Source organism: Musca domestica, unplaced genomic scaffold (assembly GCF_030504385.1).
Source record: "Musca domestica strain aabys unplaced genomic scaffold, Musca_domestica.polishedcontigs.V.1.1 1, whole genome shotgun sequence".
Taxonomy (NCBI): Eukaryota; Metazoa; Arthropoda; class Insecta; order Diptera; family Muscidae; genus Musca; species Musca domestica.
Window position 1 is genome coordinate 43,174,687 of NW_026712114.1, and position 23,500 is coordinate 43,198,186.

General features: G+C 34.1%; 2 protein-coding genes across 6 annotated transcripts in view; both read right to left on the reverse strand.

Annotated features, from left to right (window-relative positions):
- Nucleotides 1–23,500, reverse strand: part of LOC101900370 (cubilin) — a 402,236-nt gene that overhangs the window by 164,194 nt on the left and 214,542 nt on the right. The gene's annotated exons all lie outside the window — the stretch shown is intronic.
- The window catches only part of LOC101898034 (uncharacterized), a 55,581-nt gene that overhangs the window by 30,863 nt on the left and 1,218 nt on the right, over nt 1–23,500 (reverse strand). The window lies entirely within an intron of this gene.

A 23,500-nucleotide genomic window follows, 5' to 3' on the forward strand; every position in this document is an offset into this window, starting at 1 on the left:
AGCCTTCTATCAATAGAAGACAATGTCTGCTTTCTGTAGAACGCCTGAATAAGCTTTTCTTCTTAGACCTCTGGAAGGGAAAGTATTCCATTGGTAGAATAACTGTGGAAAATCTTCTATAAATAGAAGACCTGTGGTAGGTTTTCTTTCTATAGAAGGACTGTGGAAGGTCTTCTAAATAACTGTGGAAGGTCTTTTAAAGGTAAAATAACGCTTGCCAGTGGAAGGTGTTCTATATATAAAAGATGAGTGAGGGTAAAAGGTTTTCTTTTTTTTTCAAAATATTTTTTTTTTCTATAAGAGATCTTTATAAAGCCTTCTTTCAATAGAATATATTTTTAAAAGAGCCAAAAGATTTTCCATTTCTATAGAAAATGTTTAGAAACAAATTAAATCAGACATGGCCATAGCCAAAAAACTTCTTCCCTTGGAGCTTCACTCTAAGTGAGGTTTTTTTACGGTGAATTTTTTACATCTTCAGGCTATTTTTTCCGCTGTTTGTCAAATGCCCATTAAAATGTTTTCAATTCCAGCCCACATAAAATGCTTGCAGTAATTTGAGACAGGAGTGTGAAAGCAGATACACTGCTGCTGTCATAAATAATGCCTAAAATAACATAACAATCTAAAACGGGAAATTTAAAGAGAAAAACATTCCCCTAACAAATGGAGGTAGAAGTTTGGAATCGTGTTTCATTTTCCATCCGTGCCAAAAGCACTTATGTATGACTAGAAAAAAGTATAGCTACAGCATGGACATGACTTTAATAACAAAACTAACAGACAGTTGAATGGACATTTTGCAACGACAACACAAAAACACCTTCGTTTGGGCAGACACTTGAAATGTTCGAGATTGAGTTCTGTTTTGGGGAGGGTGGATTTTCCTAAGCATGCACCGGCTTAGATATACATCAAGAGCTGTAAAGGAAATGTTTGTCCTGCGATAAATCTTTTCCTACATTAATGGAGGATTGAGCGGGTACTGGCAATAATCGCATGGCCAAAGTCATATGTTTTTGTTTGTTGTTGTTCGTTTCGTTAATTTTAAGTATTTCTGGCACGTTTCATAGTTGGAGAGAAAAAAAAAAATATTTTCAGTTCTCGGGATATATTTAATATCCTTTCTACGAAATGAGAGAGTATTCATGAAAAAGATGCAACTTTTTGTTAGCATTTTTTTCTGTTTTTGGTGGGAATCGTTGAAAATTATTTTCAGAAAGGAAATTTGATATCAGAGTTTCTCGTGGCATTTAATGATATTTAAAAGGTAGATAATTTATGTGAAAACGTTTAATGTTAAGGTGAATGCATTTTATTTCGTATAAAACATGTTGTCTTCGGAGATATTAACAAAAATGGATATAGTTGTATTTAAAATACCCTAAACCCATTTGGAGAAAATACACAATTATAGCCCTAAAAGTTTCAACGAAATATTTCTAAAAAAAAATTAAAAAGCCATATATTCAGGGCAAAATATAGTATGTTACACTATATCAAAAGTCTGGATAAGAATAGAAAAATATTTCCACCAATTAGAACGTAATTAAATGTCCTTTAGATAGATCACCCATTCTTTTCACCTCGAATCGTTTACGAATTAATTCGATTCTTCTTGTTTATGGTTGCGTATGATTCATGTTCCGACGTAAGATGTTACTAATACACACCTTGGTCTACAGTTGCATTAGCAATTGCTTACTTCTAATCAAGTGCCCGATACAACGACTGAAATGTGAATCTTAAAAATGTGGACCTTAACTTTTATATGAGAAATATTCTGAATCCACATCAAAAGGCTCTTCTACTTGTTGAAGGCCTGTGAGAGGTATTTGACTTTCAATTATCTTTTCTTGCACTAAAAAGTCTTTTCTCTATCGATGTATTGCCAAAAACCTTCATTCTAAAAAAAGAACTATGAATGATCTGGTAATCTGTGAATGGACTTCCATGTTTGGGGTCCATAATAGAACTTTTTTAACTAGTACTTCTTATTTCGTGACGGGTAACACTTTGCTCATTTCTGATTTAAAAATTGATTAGGATTATCCTTTCGCTAAACCAATATGGTTGCATATACAGGGTGAAATAAAAAACTGCAACAAAGTCAAACGACATATTTTTTTTTTTTTAATTTTATTAAATGAAAGCAAAAAATTTTGGAAATAGCATCAGTTTTTAGAGTAAGTTTAGATTTTTACGAATTGGTCACCTTGGCACGAATTATGGCCTTCAAATGGCCAATGAAACCGTCACACGCTGACGGGAGGTTCCTCTGCGGTATTTTGGCCCCATTCCCGGTGAAGCGCTTGAGGTGCTTGAGGTGATCGACACTTTGGTATTTTTTAGTGCCAACCTTGCTTTCCAAAATACTCCAGACACAATATTCCAATGGATTTGTATCCGGAGATTTTGGTGGCCACAAACCATCACCATAGCCGGCGCTTGAGTTCTGGTGGCCAACTGATGGTGCACATTTTCAGATGACCTCTTTGGCAAGTAAACACCAAAATTTTGTTTGCTTACAAACTGCTGGACAACAAATGTTTTTTCATCGGAGGGGCGGGTTTCGATCAAGTCGCTTCTTTATTGTTCGAACCATTTCTGTTGATGTTACTGTTTTCTTCCGTCCACTTCCTTAACGTCGGGCTATGCTACCAGTATCACGGTAACGAGCGTTGGTACGAGTGCCCTAACGATAGCCACTTGTGGTTTTCAAGCCAAATATAAAGAAATCACACTATCACGCTTGAACTCCATCACGAATAACTTTTTTTTCTGGAAAATTCCCACGAAAATACTTTTGTACGCTTGTAAACAATATAATGAGCTGTCACTGGAATAATTATAACAGATGTCAGACGAGTGGCTTAAAAAAGACAGCAGTCTGAAGTTGGTTGCAGTTTTTTTTATCTCACCCTGTATTTAAAAGTCGAATTATACATGTTGAATAATCAATTTCTTTCCAGTGAGTCATTAAATATTGTAAAAGTAGTGCTCGGAATAGTCAGTAACCTTTTATCATCATATAACGTATACGTTCATACGCTTGTTTGCTGTCTTCACCCACGTTCGTTTATTAACTTATCAAACAACTTTTCCTTCACCATCGACTGATTCATTCCACTTAATTGAGAATGTCATTCATTTGTTGTGACTTTAATTGATGTCGATACTAAATAATAACCAAGACTAATGAGAATTGATCGACATGTGTGGCCATCTATTATTCAATTAACATATACTTTATTATTAAAATGGTTCTGCGTGTTTACTGGCCTGAAAAACAAAGAGAAGGAAAGAGATGGGAGAGAACAGAAGGAGCAGTCAACCCTTTTAATTCAATAAGCTCTCTTTAGCTAAAGAAAAAGTTAAAAAAGTAGACGTTCTTATATGTCTTTCCTTGGAAACAGGGTTGATAATTCGATTATTAATTAAATTAAATCGAATATATATAAATTAATTGTTCTGATTCTTCAATTTTAATATAGTGATCACTAACTATCGCTATATGTTTGAAAAGACGAGTTACAGCCATTTTAGTGCATTCATTTCGAAACATGTATTTTGAATGAGTAACTGACTGATTCAACGCCCAAGCGAAACGCCTTAAGCTAGAATCTTGAAATTTTCATGCAGGTCAATGTTGGTATGGGTTTTTGGAAATTTGAATTATAAGTATATTAAATGCTACGAAAAATTGGTTCCATTTGACTGAGTATAACTTGAGTTTTATAGTTTATGTTTTTATAGCTAGAATTTTTAAATTCGGAATGAGGGTCCTGTTGGGATGCAAGCTAAATATATTATAAGTGTACAAAATATTACAATTAATTTTGCTAAGTAATGTAAGGTAAGGTTTTGAACATATGCACTACAAGTTGCAAAAGATACCAAATGGAACTAAATCTTGTTATTGTGTGAATGGCATTAATGGCACAGTTAGAATGTAAGATTCAGATTTAAACGTGGTTTTGAAAGAGTGCAAAATTGTAGTTGGGGAAGAATGTGTTTGTAAATTTAGGATCACTTGTTGTGCGGTTTGATGAAGGTAGGTGGATTTGGAAATGCGCGCTAGAAAAATACGACAACCACTTAGTGGTATTACATTGTTGTAGAAATTGATCTTCCCGGGAATGTGTTAATCGATTTTGTTTATAAGGAAGATTTGCAGATTCTTATGCTTTTTTATGCATATAAAACATAGAGATCCTCTCCATCCGCCACCTACCCAATGATGACCCACATTTTTAGAAAAATCTTTTGAAATCTGAAAAAAAAAAATACTTTCGTTCAGTGGTGTATTGTTTGCCAATATTTGTTGTCTTTCGATTGTTCTTTTGTTGGAAATTCAATTAGACATTTATTTGTATGTCGGCATCAATATATAAACATTCTGCTAGAAATCAAAAATGCATCAAATCTTCAATAATTCAAAAATACATTTCAACAAAAATATTTCTTTGGTATTTGAAAAATACAAGATTTTTCTTTTGATGTTCTTGGAATGCAAGACTGGAATTTGCCTACAACAATAAAAATGTGTTGATAAATTGTGGCATATTTAAAAACGGTGATTCGAAAAAATTAGTAAATAAAAGTAAAATCGAGCAACTGAACGTTACTTAAATCTGTACAAATATAATAAAAAACAAGTAAATAAGCTGTAAGTTCGGCCGGGCCGAACTTTTAATGCCCTCCACCATTTGGTACAAACTTGACAATTTCCAAAAAAATAAAATCCGTTAAAAATTCTATTAAAATATTAAAAATACCGAATGCCTATACGACGACGAGGACCTGCATAGGCGACTTTTGTCATAAGTTATCACAATTTTTAAATGCGAAACTTGAAGAAAAATCTGTTTATAATGTAGCTTAAATCATCAAAATACCGAATATAGGGGGTACCATTATATGGGGGCTATACGAAGACGTGAACCTGCACAGACAATTTTCAGGCATGGGCATGGGAATGATTTCGTTAAATAATGTCGCTAAAATCATCAAAATACAGAATATCTGGGGGTACCGTTATATGGGGACTATATGAAAACGTGGACCTACATAGCTCATTTTCTGACTTAGGCTGAAGTATCCATTACGAACTTCAAATGCCAAATTTAGACAATTCCGGTAAATAATGTCGCTAAAATCATCAAAATACCGAATATCAGGAGGTACCGTTATATGGGGGCTATATGATAACTTAGACCTACATGACCCATTTACGAACTTAACCTGCTTACTGACAAAATATACATGTCTGCAAAAATTTAGCCTTCTATCTCAATTTGTTCGAAAGATAGCGTGATTACAACAGACAGATAGACGGACAGACAGACAGACAGACAGACAGACAGACAGACAGACGGACATGGTTAAATCGTCTTAGAATATATATACTTTGTTGGGTCTAAAATGATTATTTCGATGAGTTACAAACGGAATGACGAACTTAATATACCCTCCATACTATGTATGGTGGAGGGTATAAAAAAACGTTTTTGTACCCTCCAATAAGTGAAACCTTGGTTTATGGCCAAATAGACAATCCTTAAATTCCTCATACATGGAAGTCCTGTCGTTAAGCTAAAGTTCTTAGTTAAACCCCGGATTTTCAATTTTAGGTGATTTGGTTGGAATTTGATTTCAATACATGAATATTTCGTGGTGTTGCAAACGCAATGTTAAATTTAATATACCGCCCATCTTATGGTAGGGGGTAAAACCAAATCTGTCGTAGTCGGAAGATACACAGAAGAACATTATTACGTATATGTCCTTTGTTTGACTTGCGCTCAAAAGGGGTAATTTTAAGTAAAAAGTAAAAATGGTTTTTTTTTAAATAATAAACTTTATTTCCATTATTGTAAGAGCAGTAATATCATTTAACTTTTATTAACATTTTACAGAAAATATTTCCATTACTTCATAGCCACAGAGATATTATTAAATAAATTCGCAATTAATTAAAATCACAAAAGGACGAAGGAAGATATAGCGACATTATCATCATCACAATTTAAAAATCACATCAAAGTTCCGAGGAAATATTACCACGGCCATTTATACCCTTTCAACATATGTTTGTACATATATTTCATAAAAAGCAACTTGAAGTTATGACAGCGTGTTCAGAAAAAAACATTTTACCAAAAGAGGAAAGGAAAATCGGTAATCATTTTCCATCGTCTTTAAAAAAATATTTTTCCATGTAATTTGCAATTTCTGCGTTGCCCATTTTTATTGACTATCCAATCAGAGATTCCGAAAAGTGGTGGTCACAACAGGCAATTTTAATAAAAAGGCATTGCCAAATAACAAGAGAGACCTTTTGAGATGGAAGCGAAGAAGGCAATAACGTCGACAGGAAGGAAGTTAAATATTGACCCACGATAAAGAGTAATATAAAGGAAAGCATAGGATGTAACATTGATTATAAAAAATATTTATTCATTGCAAATTTAAGGAGTTTTTAAAGGCATTATTGTTGGGAATTATCAACGAATACATATATCTCGGGCTATTTTATTTGTATACTTCATATAACGATATCTCAGTTCTTTTCCTATAGATTTCGGCAATAATATCCAATTACATTAGCCATTATTTTACATTTCGGGATCGTATAAGATAATATCTCTTCCCACATAAAGGATTCAGTATAAAACGATAATTTGGTAAAGCTCCTTACATCCCGAGTGTACATATTTGTGAAACTGTAGTCCCAATTTCCTACCGAATTTGCTGTAATTTGACATTTTTAATTGCCATTGGGTGATGGACCCTATCCAAATGTCCTGAAACGAATTTGGTTCAAAGAGACATGGGGTCTAAAACCGATATTTAGATGAGGCATGTTTTGGCCGTATCAAATGATATAATCCCTGTGTACCATATGCCTAAGAGTTAAAATATTTATTATAAATCTCTACTATGGGTCGTAGAACTCCAAATGTCCTGAAACGAATTTGGTTCAAAGAGTCCTAGGATCTAAAACCGATATTTAGTTGAGGAACGTTTTGGCCGTAACAAATGATGTACAGGGTCAGATGAAAAAACTGCAACCAACTTCAGCCTTCTGTCATTTCTAAGCCACTCGTCCGACAGCTGTTAAAATTATTCCAGTGACAGCTCATTATATTGTTTACAAGCGTATAAAAGCATTTTTGTGAGAATTTTCCAGAAAAAAAGTTATTCGTGATTAAATTCAAGCGTGATAGTGTGATTTCTTTATATTTGGCTGAAAAACCACAAGTGGCTTTCGTTAGAGCACTCCAGCATTTAAATGTGAATAAATCTTTTGTTTCTCGTACCATCGCTCGTTACTGTGATACCGGTAGCGTAGTCCGACGTCAAGGTCCCCTTCCTTGACGGAAGAAAATAGAACAATAGCAAAAACGGTTCAAAAAGTAAAGAAGCGACTTAATCGAAACCCGCGTCGCAGTGGACGAAAAATGGCACGTGAGCTGAACATATCGCAATATTCTATTCGGCAAATATTGAAAAATGCGTTCAGGGTAAAGCCATTGAAATTCCAAAAAATGCAAGAATTACACCGTGACAGAAAGAAAATAGATTCAAAAGAGCTAAAGACTTGCTTCGCTTGGCCAAAACTGGTGATCTGCCGAATTTCGTTTTCTCCGATGAGAAAACATTCGTTGCCCAGCAGTTTGTAAACAAACAAAATGATCGTGATTACTTACCAAAGAGGTCAGCTGAAAATGTGCCCCTTCGGTTGGCAACCAGAACTCAAGCGTAGGCCATGGTGATGGTGTGGGCAGTCATAACAGCCGATGTTCGCTCTCCGCTCGTATTAATCGACTGTGGCATCAGAATAAATGACGAATATTATCGCGAAAATATACTGAAGGGTGTATTAAAGCCTTGAGCATTTCAATAGTACTCAGCACCAATATACCAATCCGTTGGACTATTGTGTCTGGAGTATTTTGGAAAGCAATGTTGGCACTAAAAAATACCAAAGTGTCGATCACCTCTGATGCTATTTCCGATATTTTTTGCTTTTATTCAATATAAAAAAATGTAAAAATTATGGCGTTCGATTTTGTTGCAGTTTTTTTATCTCACCCTGTAATTTTCACTTCAAATATACCAATTTCGAATGTTATTTTCTAAAAATAACTAATCCAACTTAGATATATAATTAGTTCTGAGATTCATAGTGAATTTTAGAATATGTTTCGTAGAATATTTTCCATTTTGAAACTTTCTGCCTAAAACAAACTCTTATGTTACATTCATGCATCAACTCGAAATATGGCCTATGTGAATATCTTGTCTATCTGTCTTGTTGTCCTAATTTGGTTAATGCCTTAATCAGTCCATTCTCTCGCCCATAATAAACATTATTAAAAGCTTAATTTTTATGTATTTTTCGGTCAAACTAATTTCTCAAAAATTTAAAACCTTTTTTTTGCCAACAAACTTTTTCAATTACAATCCTTTATGGCTCTTTTAGGAATTTAGTTAAATGTTTATAAATTTACCTTAATATATTTATTTATATTTTTCAAGCCATAAAGTATTTTTCATTGTCCATAAAAGTTTTTATAGTTTTGGTTTTTAACATTTGATGAGAAAATTTTGTTCAGAACACTGCAGCTGAGCCACAATTAAATACTTGGAAGCTTTAGTGGATTTGTGGGAATATTCATATTTGCTGTTAGAGGGTTTTGAGTGTATGGCGTCTGGGGATGGCACATGGGTATGTTAATAGATATGTGATTGTTAATACAAACACATGGGCCTACAATAATATTAGCATGAAATTGTCTACTCTTTGGTGAGAACATAGATTTTAATAGTAGCGACTCATATTATAAAATTTCCCATAAGCATCTACTGAGCTTGGTAAAGAACTTATTAAGGTCCTGTTTATGAATATCAAAAGACAAACTATGCAAAAATCATATTCCATGTCTGTCAAATTTCTAACTTTCATTCAACTAAAATATAGAAACGTAAAAATGCTGTTAAAATAATAAAAAAATACCGAATGTAGCTGTTATATTGGGGTCTATACGAAGACGTGGAGCTGCATAGGCAACTTTTGTCATAAGCCATTACAATATTCAAATACGAAGTTTAAAAAAAAAGTAGTAATAATAATAATGTAATAATGTAGCTAATATCATCAAAATACCGGATATATGGAGGTACCATGGGGGATATACCAAAACGTGGACCTGCACAATTTTCTGTCACAGACTGTAGTTCCCATAACGAACTTCAAATACCAATTTTGAAACAATTCCGGTGAATAATGTCGTTAAAATCATCAAAATACCGAATATCGGGAGGTACCGTTATATGGGGGCTATACGAAGAACTGGACCTGCATAGATAATTTTCTCTCACAGGCTGTAGTACCTATTAGGAACTTCAAATACGAAACAATACAATTCAAACAAAACAATTCAAACAATTGCGGTGAATATTGTACCTAAAATCGTCAAAATATCGAATAAAGAGGGGGAGGGTGGTGTTGTTAGTACCGATACGACATTGTGGACCTATGTAAACAATACTCTTACAGGGGCAAAATTGCTCACAAGGCACTCCTTTTGTGGCTCACCAAAATACAGAATATCGGGGGTATCGTTATATGGAGGCTATACGATATCGTGGACCGATATAGCCAATCTTAGAACTTGACCTGCCTGCAGAAAAAAGACTGATCTGTGCAAAATTTTAGTTTCCTATCATTATTTGTTTTGACTCCAACATGATTACAACAGACGGACAAATGGACAGGGCTAAATCGTCTTCGCATTCTACGCTGATCAAGAATATATATACTTTGTTATGCCTAAAATTATTATTTCGATGAATTACAAACGGAATGACGAACTGCAGAGGGTATATATGCTTTTATACGGCTAAAATACGTCTCATCGTTCTAGTTCTAGGCCTCATTGAATAAAATCCGTTTCAGGACATTTGGAGTCGATGAAGCGATGTCCGGACCTCATAGAAAGAAAAAGGGTCATTCTGCTGCCTAAACTTTAGAAATTCTTATATAAGTGCGAAAATTGAAAATAGCGGCCCATTTCTTCTTGGATAAAAATTTTGAATAACAACTGTCATAATATGCGAATCAAGTCAGTGATTTTCTGCAAACTTCGTATGAACTTGAAAGTTGTTTAACATTGAATTTTTTTTTTGTGAGAATTATATCAACCCAAAGAGAATGCAAAAGATCACCTTGCAGTTGATACGTTTGGAAATTTAACCAGAAACCTAAAAAGCCTAGGAGTCTCTTTATAAGGGCTTAAGTCTTTAAATCTCTTTGGTAGAAAATTGGGATAGAAACCTTCAAAACACCGAAAATCAAACGATAACGTTATAAACCTGAACATGGACCAACATATTCAATTTTCAACACCAAACATCTAAGGAGAAATGTCGATACCAAAATTTCAAAGATCGGTCTTTCCAGCCGTATAGTGATTTTAATAGATGGATTAATACAGGGTCAGATAAAAAAACTGCAACAAAATCAATCGCCATAATTTTTACATTTTTCTTTTTTTTATTGAGTGAAAGCAAATAATGTCGGAAATAGCATAAAATTTTAGAAAAAATTTAGATCTGTTCGAATTGGCCACCTTTGGAACGAATTATGGCCTTCAAACGGCCAATGAAACCGTCACATCCTGCCCGAATGATGCTCTGTGGTGTATTGGTCCATTCCCGGCGAAGCGCTTGTTTGAAGTAATCGACACTTTGGTATTTTATGCTTTCCAAAATACTCCAGACACAATAGTCCAACGGACTGGTATCCGGAGATTTTGGTGGCCATTGTGCGCTGGAAATGAAACAAGGAACCCCATTTTGTAACCATTCTTGGTTGGCGCGTGCTGAGTGCGATGATGCTGAGTCCTGTTGGAATGTCCAACATCTGTGGCCAATATGTTTGCGTGCCCAAGACTATATTTTCGCGATAATATTCGGCATTTATTCTCCACCATCACCATGGCCGGCGCATGAGTTCAGGTGGCCAACCGAAGGTGCACATTTTAGCTGACCTCTTTGGCAAGTAAACATGAACTTTTTGATTGTTTACAAACTGCTGGACAACGAAAGCTATCTCATCGGAGAAAACAAAATTCGGCAGTTCGCCACTTTCGGCCAAGCGGAGCAGCTCTTTAGCTCTTTTAGTCTATTTTCTTTCTTTTTTCTGTTGCGGTGTAAGTTCTTTCACTTTTTGGAATTTCAATGGCTTTACCCCGAACACATTTTTCAATTTTTGCTGAATGGAATATTGCGATATATTCAGCTTACGAGCCATTTTTCGGCCTCTGCGACGAACCATTTCTGCTGATGTTGCTGTTTTCTTCCGTCCACTTCCTTGACGTCAGGCTACGCTACCAGTATCACGGTAACGAGCGATGGTAGGAGACACGAAAAATTTATTCACATTTAAATGCTGGAGTGCTCTAACGATAGCCACTTGTGGTTTTCCAGCCAAATATTAAGAAATCACATTGTCCCGCTTGAATTCAAAATAATGAGAGAATACAATGAGCTGTCACTGGAATAATTTTAACAGCTGTCGGACGAGTGACTTAGTAATGATAGCAGTCTGAAGTTGGTTGCTGTTTTTTCATCTCACCCTGTAGACAGATAGACGTGGAATTTTACATCGATGATGAACATTTATATATTATGAAAATCTCCGGCAAATATTTTAAGGTGTTCCAAATGTATTGAAAAATCTATGGAGTGTATAAAAATTGAGTTGGTGGTTGCGGTTCAACTTCGCTTATCGTAATATATCATTCGATACATAGATCATGTGCAAAAACGGACAATGTCGCCATATTCCTTTCGAAATTTGCTTCATAAAAGATCGACATTTTGAATAAACATTTCTCTGAAATGAATGATAAATGAGTTACTGGCCTTTTTAAATTCTGAACTTTGCAATATTAATGTCAAAATTAATTTTAATACGAAAATGATTTGTTAGATCCATGGTCTATACCTCTTAGACCTGGTGATGATACCGATGTGAAAATTCTATTTTGTGTAAAATTTATTTTAATTTTTTTACGTCTTTTTTATAATATTCTAACATTTTCTAAATTAAAATCCTAGTTTTTCTTTCTTCTTGAGATATTACACATAACAGAGTACTTTAATCATTTTCTACAATAAAACGTCTATCAAGTATTTCAATATAAATACACCCATCTCTGTTATCCATAATCCGTATGCTAAGTAATGGCAGATATTAAATTTTGTATATCCTTGGATTTTCGTATGTTAAGCCTGTATAGAGTCACCCCATCTTTATCTTTTCTTTTTTTCTTTTTTTTTTTTTTTTGATAAAATACATATATCATTATTATGTGCTCTATGATGCTTCCACAACGTAACGTCTGTAAATCCCCATACAGTTTTGCAAATGTTTTCAACCATGTCCATTGATGTGTTTCACAAATACTGAACTTGGCTGATATTAGAACTCCTGATTTGGAAAAATGAAAACATATGCATATTTTTGTTGTTGGTGTTGTTGTTGTCGATAAACTCGTTCTATTAGAAATATCTATGTACATACTTACATTAGTAGATATACGAGTATGTGGAAAAAGTAAATGTTAAGCCAAACATGATATAGTGAACAGACAGAGAGAGAGAGAAAACGTATATTAAATCTTCAAAATGCTTTTTTAGTCTGTTTTACACACATGCAAAGAAAATATGTAAAAACCAAGGGAAAAGTCATGTGGAAAAAGGGGAGAGACGGAACCCAACATGGAAAATACATTAGCTAGCTTATTGAAAATATTGACGAATTAAACATGCATAAAAATATCTATACTCATAAGGAGGAAAGCAAAAGTTGGCAGGATGAAAAATTTTATGAACATCAACATCATCGCACAAGAACTAGACCTAAATTAACCGGATACAGATAAAAGTAAAATAGAATTGTGTTTTGAAGACAATAACATCAAAATTCTATTTTAATTGATTGCGGTAGCAATTTGTTCAAATTTCAAAGATCCTTGATAAAAATTATATTTTTATACCCTACACCACAAGGTGGTCAGGGTATTATGTCTTTGTGCATTTGTCAGTCCGTCTGTCCGTCCCTCCGTCCGTCTGTCTATGTATTTTTGTGAACAAAATGCAGGTCGCATTTATTATCCGATTGAGATGAAATTTTCCAAACAACATTTGTTTGGCCCAAGGACGAACCCTATTGAAATTGGAGATAATCGGTAAAAATTTAGATATATCTTCCATATATATCTTCGTCCGATTTGCCTTTTATTGTGCACCAAACCGAATAGTATGGAATTTTGCACATGCAACCAAATTAGGCCTAAAAATAAGCATAAGCACAAATTTGATGGAAATCGGTTCAGATATAGCTATAGCTCCCATATATATTGTTCATCCGATTTGTTATTTTTGTCCTCCGTAGCCGTAATATGCACTCTGCAACAAAAATATTTGGGGAAATATATTAAATGCAGCTCAGAAATACCTTTGCTAAATTTTATCGGGATCGGTTCAGATTTGGATATAGCTCCCATATATAACTTCGTCCGATTTACCTTTTATTGTGCACCAAACGTCTAATATTTGTCCAAATGGGATGAAATTTGGCACTTACGACCGAATTGAGTCTAGAAGCTAGTATGCCAAATTTGGTGAAGATCGGTTCAGATATAGCTATAGCTTCCATATATATTATTCATCCGATTTGTATATTTGTTACCCACAACCGTAATATGCACTCCGTACCAACGATATTCAGGGAAATATATCAAATACAGCTCAGAAATACATTTGCTAAATTTTATCGAGATCGGTTCAGATTTGAATATAGCTCTCATATATATCTTAATCTGATTTCAAATTAATTTTGCACCAAATGGGCAATACAATTCCGAATTTAAAAGATACAAATGCTTCGGCATATTTAGTCCTTTGAACTTTAAATTATAATTATAATCATAGCGTGTATGATTGAATTCTCCCATAAAAACTTTTAATTGTTATGCGCAGCTCTACTAAATTAGCAAAGTGGTATAGGGTATCATAAAGTCGGCCCCGCCCGACTTTAAGACTTTCTTTACTGGTTTTAATATCATCCTGTATTTGCTAAATGTGTATCGTATAATCTCCTTGTGTTATATAGCCCAAGAAGATCCCATTGGGTTTAACTTGATGATGACTAATCTTTTGTCATAACAAAATGGGTTAAGTTTTATTTTTGTGAAAAATTAAAACTTTTTCCAACAAAGTTTTCCAAATCTTGTATTAATTATTAGTCACACTTTATGGGCTGTCTCACTATGATTATAAATATTGAATTAAGAGCCTTTCATACCAAAATTAATTTATTATTGAGAAATCATTAAAATAGGAAATGAAGAATAAAACTTTTCTCGTTTTTTGCGATACAAAGTTTTGAAAACAAACTCATAACGAACATTTCGAAAGTCCTATAATTGCAATGTAAAGAATCCCCAGAGAAAAATCACACACACACACACACAGACAATTCACAAACAGCCCGAGGCATAGCAAATTATGTTTCAGTGCAAAAGCAAAAACAACAGAGATTTATTGTGGGCCAATAAAACGCAAATTCAAAGAAAACAATCAAATTTGGCAGCAATTGAAGGAACCAACAGCAGAAGAGAAAACAATAAAAATAAGATGTTAGGCCATTAGGACAAATAAGACGGTTGCCTTTTGGGTTGGGAATGATGCAACCAACCACCGGCTCGAAGATGACGTATACATTCCACACTGGAGTTCATAAAAACATTCACTCACGCACACACACATATATACACATAACTATAACATAATTGGAAAGTTTATTTAGTTTTCTTGCACATACATACACAGCCATCGTGGCCGTATGTCTGTCTGTTTTTCGGAACGTTTTGTCTCCCGGACCCCTTCGATCTGTTAACACTTCAACAAATCGTTGTCCCCATTGTTATCCCAAAAAAAAAGAAAAACATAAAATTTCCATAACTATAGTTTTTCTTTATGGTTGTTTTCTTTCTTGTTGTTGTTAGCTTCTTTTCCTTAGAAATTGCATTCTGTGTGTGTGTGTGTGTGCGATGTCATTTGTCGTTTTGTATTCCAAAGTGATTGTGTTGTGCCAGAGGCTTTTTTGAGGGCGGGTGGTGGATTATACTCGGGCTATGATTTTGTTCTCTCCAGCGTTTTCTTTTGAGCTATCAAGATGTTTATGACTGTTATTTGTATTTGTTGTATATTGTGTGTGTGTGTGTGTGTGTGTTGGGACGAGCGTTTTCTTGTGTATGGCTGGGCTATTGTCCCTGCTTTTCCAGTGTTAAGACATCCGAATTGAATTGGCCAACATAAATCGAATTCGCAGAGAGATAAGACGTAATGCAGTTCATAAAGATAAATCCATAAAATCTCAAATATAAGCGTATAAATCAAGTTGAAAAAGCCGAATATCCTGCTGTTTGTGGCCCTTAATGTTATTTATGAGATTTAGGAATATGAAGGAAGTTACGGGGATTAAGTTGGAATTCTCATGGAGAGAGAAAGCGGATCAAACAAAGTGGAGGTTATTTAATGAGGCGTGATAATGGAATTCCTAAGAGATATAAGCAATGGTGAAACAACCCGAAAAAAAAACTGTTTTTAATTTTGAAAAGGGTTAGCAGAATTATTTTTTCAAAAAATATTCAATAGTGTAATTGTACCAGTAGTCGGCACTTTTATGATTTTCGCGTTTTCAATCGTTCACCATTTTGAGCGAAACTTTTCAATTGTTACAAAGTTAGTTTATTCAGATTCGAAATTTAGTGCAGTTTTTGCAATAATAAATAAAGCTTTTATAAATTTTTATTAAATTTCATAAATTTGGAGTTTTATTAAAATAATGTTTTTTGCCAGAATTGTCGGTGTGACATGTTCCGAAAGTCGGCAAACCGATTTTTATGTAAGGATAATTAATAATAATAAAAAATTAATTTACTAAAATATTATATTTTTGTTTAGATAAACTGATTCGACGTCTTTATTGTACTTTTTATACCCTACACCACAAGGTGGTCAAGGTGTTATGTCTTTGTGCATTTGTTTGTAACAGGCAAAAGGAAATGAGATAGACCCATAGTTCCTTTTGATGATCTGCATAGAATCACATTCTCAGTCGATTTATGCATGTCCGTTCGTCCGTCCGTCCGTCTGTCCATGTATTTTTTGTAAACAAAGTACAGTTCGCATTTATTACCCGATCTAGATGAAATTTTGCACGAATCATTTGTTTGGCCCAAGGACGAACCCTATTGAAATTGGAGGTAATCGGTCAAAATTTAGATATAGCTCCCATATATATCTTCGTCCGATTTGCTTTTTATTGTGCATCAAACGTGTAATATCAGCCCGAATAGTATGACATTTTGCACATACAACCAAATTAGACCTGGTATGGTATAAGTATGTAAAATTTTATCGAGATCGGTTCAGATTTGGATATAGCTCCCATATAAAACTTCGACCGATTTACATTTTATTGTGCACCAAACTAATATTTGTCCAAATGGGATGGAATTTGGCACTTACGACCGAATTGAGTCTAGAAGCTAGTATGTCAAATTTGGTGAAGATCGGTTCAGATATAGCTATAGCTCCCATATATACTGTTCATCCGATTTGTTATATTTTTTACCCACACCCGTGATATGCACTCCGTAACAACGATATTCAGGGAAATATATCAAATACAGCTCAAAAATATATTTGCCAAATTTTATTGAAATCGGTTCCGATTTGGATATAGATCCCATATATATCTTTATCCGATTTCAAATTAATTGTGCACCAAATGGGCAAATGCTTCGGCATATATAGTCCTTTATAATTATAATTATGATTATAATTATAGTGTGTATGTTCTCCCATTAAAACGTTTAATTGTTATGCGGAGCTCTACTAAATTAGCAAAGTGGTGCAGGGTATCATAAATTCGGCCCCGGCCGACTTTAAGACTTTCTTTGCTGGTTTTAAGAATATGGATTGTCCCGCTGATATTATATTCGAAGCAAACAACAATTTCTTTTTACATTTTTTTTCATTGATTTGAGCTTAAAAATTAAAAGTGCCGACTACTAAGACATGCCGAACTTAGGCACACTTACCCTATTGGTCAAAAATTGCATTTAATTTAAAAAAGGTTGCACAAATGTATCATTTACTTCAGGATAGAAATTCTTGAAAAGTTTAATTATTATGTCTTCATTTGTCGATTTTTATGGTGGTTTGTGTCTTTGTTAGATATTCAAAATTTTTAACAAAACTTAAATTCCAAAGAAAAAACGTTTCGGCTTCAGAGAGCTTATGTCAAAATCTAATATTAAAGAGAAGTAAAATATTGACTGACTGAGAATCAAGGCCCAGCTAGAAATTAAACATTTGAAATTTTGATGGTTGATAGGATGAGGTTAGATTTTTTTAAGGGTACGTTTTAAAGGGTACAAAAAGTACTAAAATGTACTGAAAATTTAATACTCTCTATGAGCTAAAATTCTGAAATTTGGTATGAGAATCAAGGTTTCAAAGTAAGTTTGATATGTGTAGGTGGTTTTGGATATGTGTACTTAGTGTGCCAACTGTACTAAATGGTACTAAACTTTAGGGTGAACGGATGAAGCTGGAATTTTCAGCTTTTATATTTGGATCGCTTTTGGTGATAGGTTTGTAATAAAGAGGTGACTGTGGAAATATGTACTACAAATACACTCAAAGTACTAAATAGTACTATATTTGGTACAATTTTATATAGGGTAAAAATATAGTGTTTGACTTCTGAAATTTGGTTCATGTGTAGCCTGGACATATGGAAGTAATATCGGAAATGAATACTATTATTGTACGGAAAGTACTGAATGGTACTGTATATGGTATTGGGTGAAGGGATAAGGCAAGATTTCTAAATTTGATACTGAGGTCTCTGTTGGTATCTGGAATTGAAATAGGGAGTTATTTCCAATCCACCCCCAAATTGTTCGAAAAGTTCCACAGCGGACTTAATTTGAAATTTATTTGTACTAAAAAGTACTTGAAATTTATTTGGTATTAGGGTCGCTATTCATGTGTAGTCTGGAAATGTGTATTATAATTGTACGAAACGTACGGAACGGTACTATATTTGGTATTGGGTAAAGGGATAAAGATTAGACTCAGAAATTTGATATTTAGTATTTGTGTTTGAGATTTGATATTGGTTTGAAAATGCGTCTAAATTTCTACGAAAAGTACTAAAGCGAAATAAATTTGGTGTTAGGTGAAGATATAGGGCTGGAATTCTCAAATTTGATATTGAGGTCTCTGTAGGTTTTGGAAATGTGTAAATGTTATTAATTTTGGTATTGAGTTAATATATAGATTTGGAATCACAAAATTTTATATTGAAGGCTCTGTTGGTGTCTGACGTTGAGATCTGGAGGTGTTTTTGTGCAAATGCGTACTACAATTGTTCGGAAAGTACTATCTGGTACTTATTTTGGATCAAATAGTTTGGTGTCTAGGAAGAAGAGATGTAGAAAATATTTTTGGATATGCGTACTAAATGTTACTAAATTTCGTATTAGGTAAAGGGATATAGCTTAATTCTAAAATTTGGTATTGAGGTCTCTGTTGGTATCTATGGTCTGCATATGGAGACATTGAAATAGTTTTGGACAGGAAAATTGGATGTGGATCCATTGGTTAATGTTTTTACTAATAATCTCCCCGGCAAACACTAAAATTAAAAATTTTGGAACAACTCGTCAATTTTGTCGAAATATTTTCTAGAGGTAGCTATTTTTAGCCTTATTCCGGAAAACTATTCTTTCTTGGGGACGGACCCAGGACCCCAGATTTTTGGCTCGAAAATCCGGCTTCAAGACCCGAATCCACTTACCCTATATAGACAAGGGCCCATAATGGGCCCTTTTTTGACTTTTTGGGGTTTTTATAAAAAATCCGGGTTCAAAAAATCAACAATTTAACTATAACATTCGAACCGCTTATTGTCTATATCGGCTAGTGGACCCGGATCTACTCGAGTTCTTGAACTCTCACTTTCGGGTCAAAACTCTGGGGTCCGTCCCCCAGGAAGAAGTTTCCCTGGATCAGGGTAAACATATTTAACACTGAAAAAAATTAAAGAGTTTGTACTAAACTAAGGTTAAGCCAAGATTTGGTGTAAAATGTAAATTTTTCCCTAATAGTCGAAAAATAAAAACTTCAACTTCAATAAAAGTCTTAAAATTTAGTACGATGTATGGCATTTTGATTACAAAAATTTTGCCAAACGGAACAGATCGATCGTGCATTTTGAGTAGTAAAAGGGCCTTACACGAACTGTTGGAATGAATCAATAATTTTAAGTTGGACTTTCTCTGACAAAGTATTAATAAAAATGAAAAATATGTTCTTCCAAATTCATTCATTCAGAACAACATGCTTAAATAGAGAAGAATTTTTTTTTTTGTAGTTTTTGCAAATGTTCAATTAGCTCCCCTTACTTTCTTCGAAAAAATCGTTCTTTGAAATATCCCCAAAACCCATTCTATTTGACCTTTACTCCACAATGAGCGTTAAATTACCTTGAAATTCTTCACCAAAAAAAAAAACAAATAACTTCTTAAATTTAAAAACTCGAAAAAGTTTCAGCAAACTTTTTCTGTTCTTTTTTACAAATGCGTTTTTTTTCTTGGTTTTTGTGGTTTTGTGGAAATTCGACGAAACGAAATAAAAACTATTTTCTTTCACCTACCACAAAAACGAAAAAATTGGGAACCATTCAATGCAGCCTAAGGGAATTACTTTCGATATGGGATGTTGAATGAACGTACATTCGGAGCTTTTATTAATTAAATGCCAAGTAGGAAAGGGTATTTTCGTTTTTTTTTCTTCTTCTTCAATGAAAATGATTTATTGAGAAATTTAATTAAACGAATGAAATGTGAGTTGACAGGTTGGAGACGGGGGGAACATACATATTGTAAGCCTTAAGGTAAATGCGAGTAATGGAATCATGATTTTCCATGAACGACGCATTGCAAAATTAAATTAATGAAATTGAATAAAGTTCTGATATGTGGGAATTTGAAGTTTGAATGTAACGAACCAGAATTTATAACTTGATAATAATAACAATAATAATAATAATAATAATAATAATAATAATAATAATAATAATAATAATAATAATAATAATAATAATAATAATAATAATAATAACATATAATAATAAATAAATAAATTAATTACAAATAATTTAATTTTGGAAGCAGCATTCCTGCTTAGTATATTGGAATTTGAACACATAACACAAAAGATGAGAAAGAATGAAGGAGGCAAGAAAAATCGTCACACGTCTACGCACCAAAATTGGTCCCCTTTTTTGCATATTGATTGTTGATGTTCTATGGAGTAGGTTCCGAAAGAATGGGCCAATATTGTCCATTCCGTATCGGATCTAAATAAATATGCTATAAATATTGGTAGGTGCCAGGTCTGGACTATATTGGTTACTTCCTCCACTTTATATGAGATATTTATTCATTTTTAGAAAGTGTTAAAATGTGGGCGAGGTACCAGCTATAGTCGACTGAAGCATTCAATTTTCAAAATTCATCTAATCCAGATAAAAAATATTGGCATGGGCAAAATTACAAGAAAATCGAACATTATATCCCATTTGTAGCGAAACCAAAAATTCCATATTCATCCCAACTTTCCGATTGAGTGAAATATTTAGATATTTGTAAGTGATGTACCAGAAGAGGTTCGCAGATATATATCATCTTTACAACAGATCATGTGTTAGCAAAAATGTTTGTATGTGTGAAATTTGAAGAGAGTTGGATGATTATTTTGCTTTCTCTGAGCATTTGGGGGAGATACCAGAGGAAATGGCCGGATCTCTACAATCTTGTGTAGATGGAAGTATTGATATGTACCAATCGGATGTTAGCTTTGCAGATATTCAAAAGTTGGACCCTTTGTAGGAGAGGTACCAGAAGGAATGGACCAATAGACCCCATCTTCAAAGTAGATTTTAAGTTAATAGAAATAATGGGATGTGTGAAATGTGGAGAGAACCTGATGTTTATTTCGGATTTTATGATCGTTTTGGTTACTCAAAACTTTGACCCTTTATGGAGGAGGTAACAGAAGGAATGGTCCAATCCGTACCATCTTTATGACAGATCTTGTGTTGATAGAAATATTGTGCCAAGTCTGAATGGAATCGGATGTTAATTTGTTAGGAGTTATAGTTATTCAAATTGTTGACCCCCTGTGTTTCCAGAAGTAATGGTCCGATCTTTACCATATTTGTTACAGTTCTTGTGTTAATGGAAATATTGAGATGTGCCAAGTCTGAATTTAATTCGGATGTTAATTTTGCGTTTTATGAGTTTTATGGATATTCTATATTTTTACCCCTTGTGAGGGGGCTACCAGGAGGAGGGGACCGATATATTCAATCTTCACATCTGACCTTGGGTTAATAAAGATATTGTGATATGTGTAATTTAAAGACAATCCGACACTTACATGAAATTTTATAAGAGTTATTATTATTCAAAACGTTGACCCTTTGTGGGGTAGGTACTTGATGGAGTGTACCGATATTGTCCATTTTCGCACCTGACCTAGCACTAATGCAAATATTAGGATTTACAAAGTTAAAACCATCGGATTATTGCTTCTTTTTCTCTGCAGAAAAATATATTTTTTTTGTGGAAAATTTCGACCTTTTGTGGGGTAGATACAAGAAGTAGTGGATCGATATATTCCATCTTCACACCCGACCTTGGGTTAATAAAATATTGGGATGTGTGACATTTGAAGACAATGCGACTCTTACATCACAATTTATAAGAGTTGTAATTATTGAAAATGGTCACCCTTTGTGGGGGAGGTACTTGATGTAGTAGACTGATATTGTCCATTTTCGCACCTGTTGGAGCGAAAGCGGATTATCCTTTCTCTTTCTGTGCAGTAAATTATTTTTTTTTAATATCGACCTTTTGTGGAGGAGGTACCGAAATGAGTGGATCGATATTGCCCATCTCCAAACTCGATCTAAGTTTGATAATAATATTACGATGCATCAATTTTGGACCAATTCGGATACTCTCTTCGAGAGTTATAGTGTGCACCAACCAGACAGACGGGTAGGCGGACGGACATCGCTAGATCGAGTCCAAATATCGTGAAACGGATTTGGTCCAAAGAGACCTGGGGTCTAAAACCCTTATTTTGATGAGGCACGTTTTGGCCGTATCAAATATTATATATCCTCTCAAGTCATATGGCTGAGGCTATAATTAACCTCCTTAACATAAAAGGATGCAGCGTAGTCCTATCATCTGTACTTCAATTTTGAAGGGAATAAAAACTTATATGGAGTGAATCCATGCCGTTTTCAGAGTTTGCTAGAAATAAAAAAAATTTGCCAACGGAATTATAATAGCAAAAATCGAGAACACTAATCTTTAGTATTCAAGCGCTATATTAAAAATGTACAAATCGTAGCATAATTTTCTGCGTATTACGTATATGTATATTTAATTAATTTTTGGACCTCAGGCATAGATGTCGTCTTGAGTGCACTATTCCGCAACATTTTTTATACCCTACACCACAAGGTGGTCAGGGTATTACGTCTTTGTGCATTTGTTTCTAACAGGCAAAAGGAAACGAGATACACCCATAGTTCCTTTTGATTATCTGCATAGAATCACATTCTGAGTCGATTTATGGATGTCCGTCCGTCCGTCCGTCTGTCCATGTATTTTTGTAAACAAAGTACAGTTCGTATTTATTGCCCTATCCAGATGAAATTTTGCACAAATCATTTGTTTGGCCCAAGGACGAACCCTATTGAAATTGGAGATAATCGGTCAAAATTTAGATATAGCTCCCATATATATCTTCGTCCGATTTACCTTTAATTGTACACCAAACGTGAAATATCCGCCCGAATTGTATGAAATTTTGCATATACACCCAAATTAGGCCTGAAAATAAGTATGCCAATTTTGATCGAAATCGGTTCAGATATAGCTATAGCTCCCATATATATTGTTCATCCGATTTGTTATTTTTGTCCACCGCAGCCGTAATATGCACTCTGTAACAACAATATTTGAGGAAATATATCAAATACAGCTCAGAAATACATTTGCAAAATTTTATCGAGATCGGTTCAGATTTGGATATAGCTTCCATATATAACTTCGTCCGATTTACCTTTGATTGTGCACCAAACGTGTAATATATGCCCAAATTGGATGAAATTTGGTACTAACTACCGAGTTGTGTCTAGAAGCTAGTATGTCAAATTTGGTGAAGATTGGTTCAGATATAGCTATAGCTCCCATATATACTGTTCATCCGATTTGTCATATTTGTTACCCACAGCCGTAATATGCACTCCGTAACAACGATATTC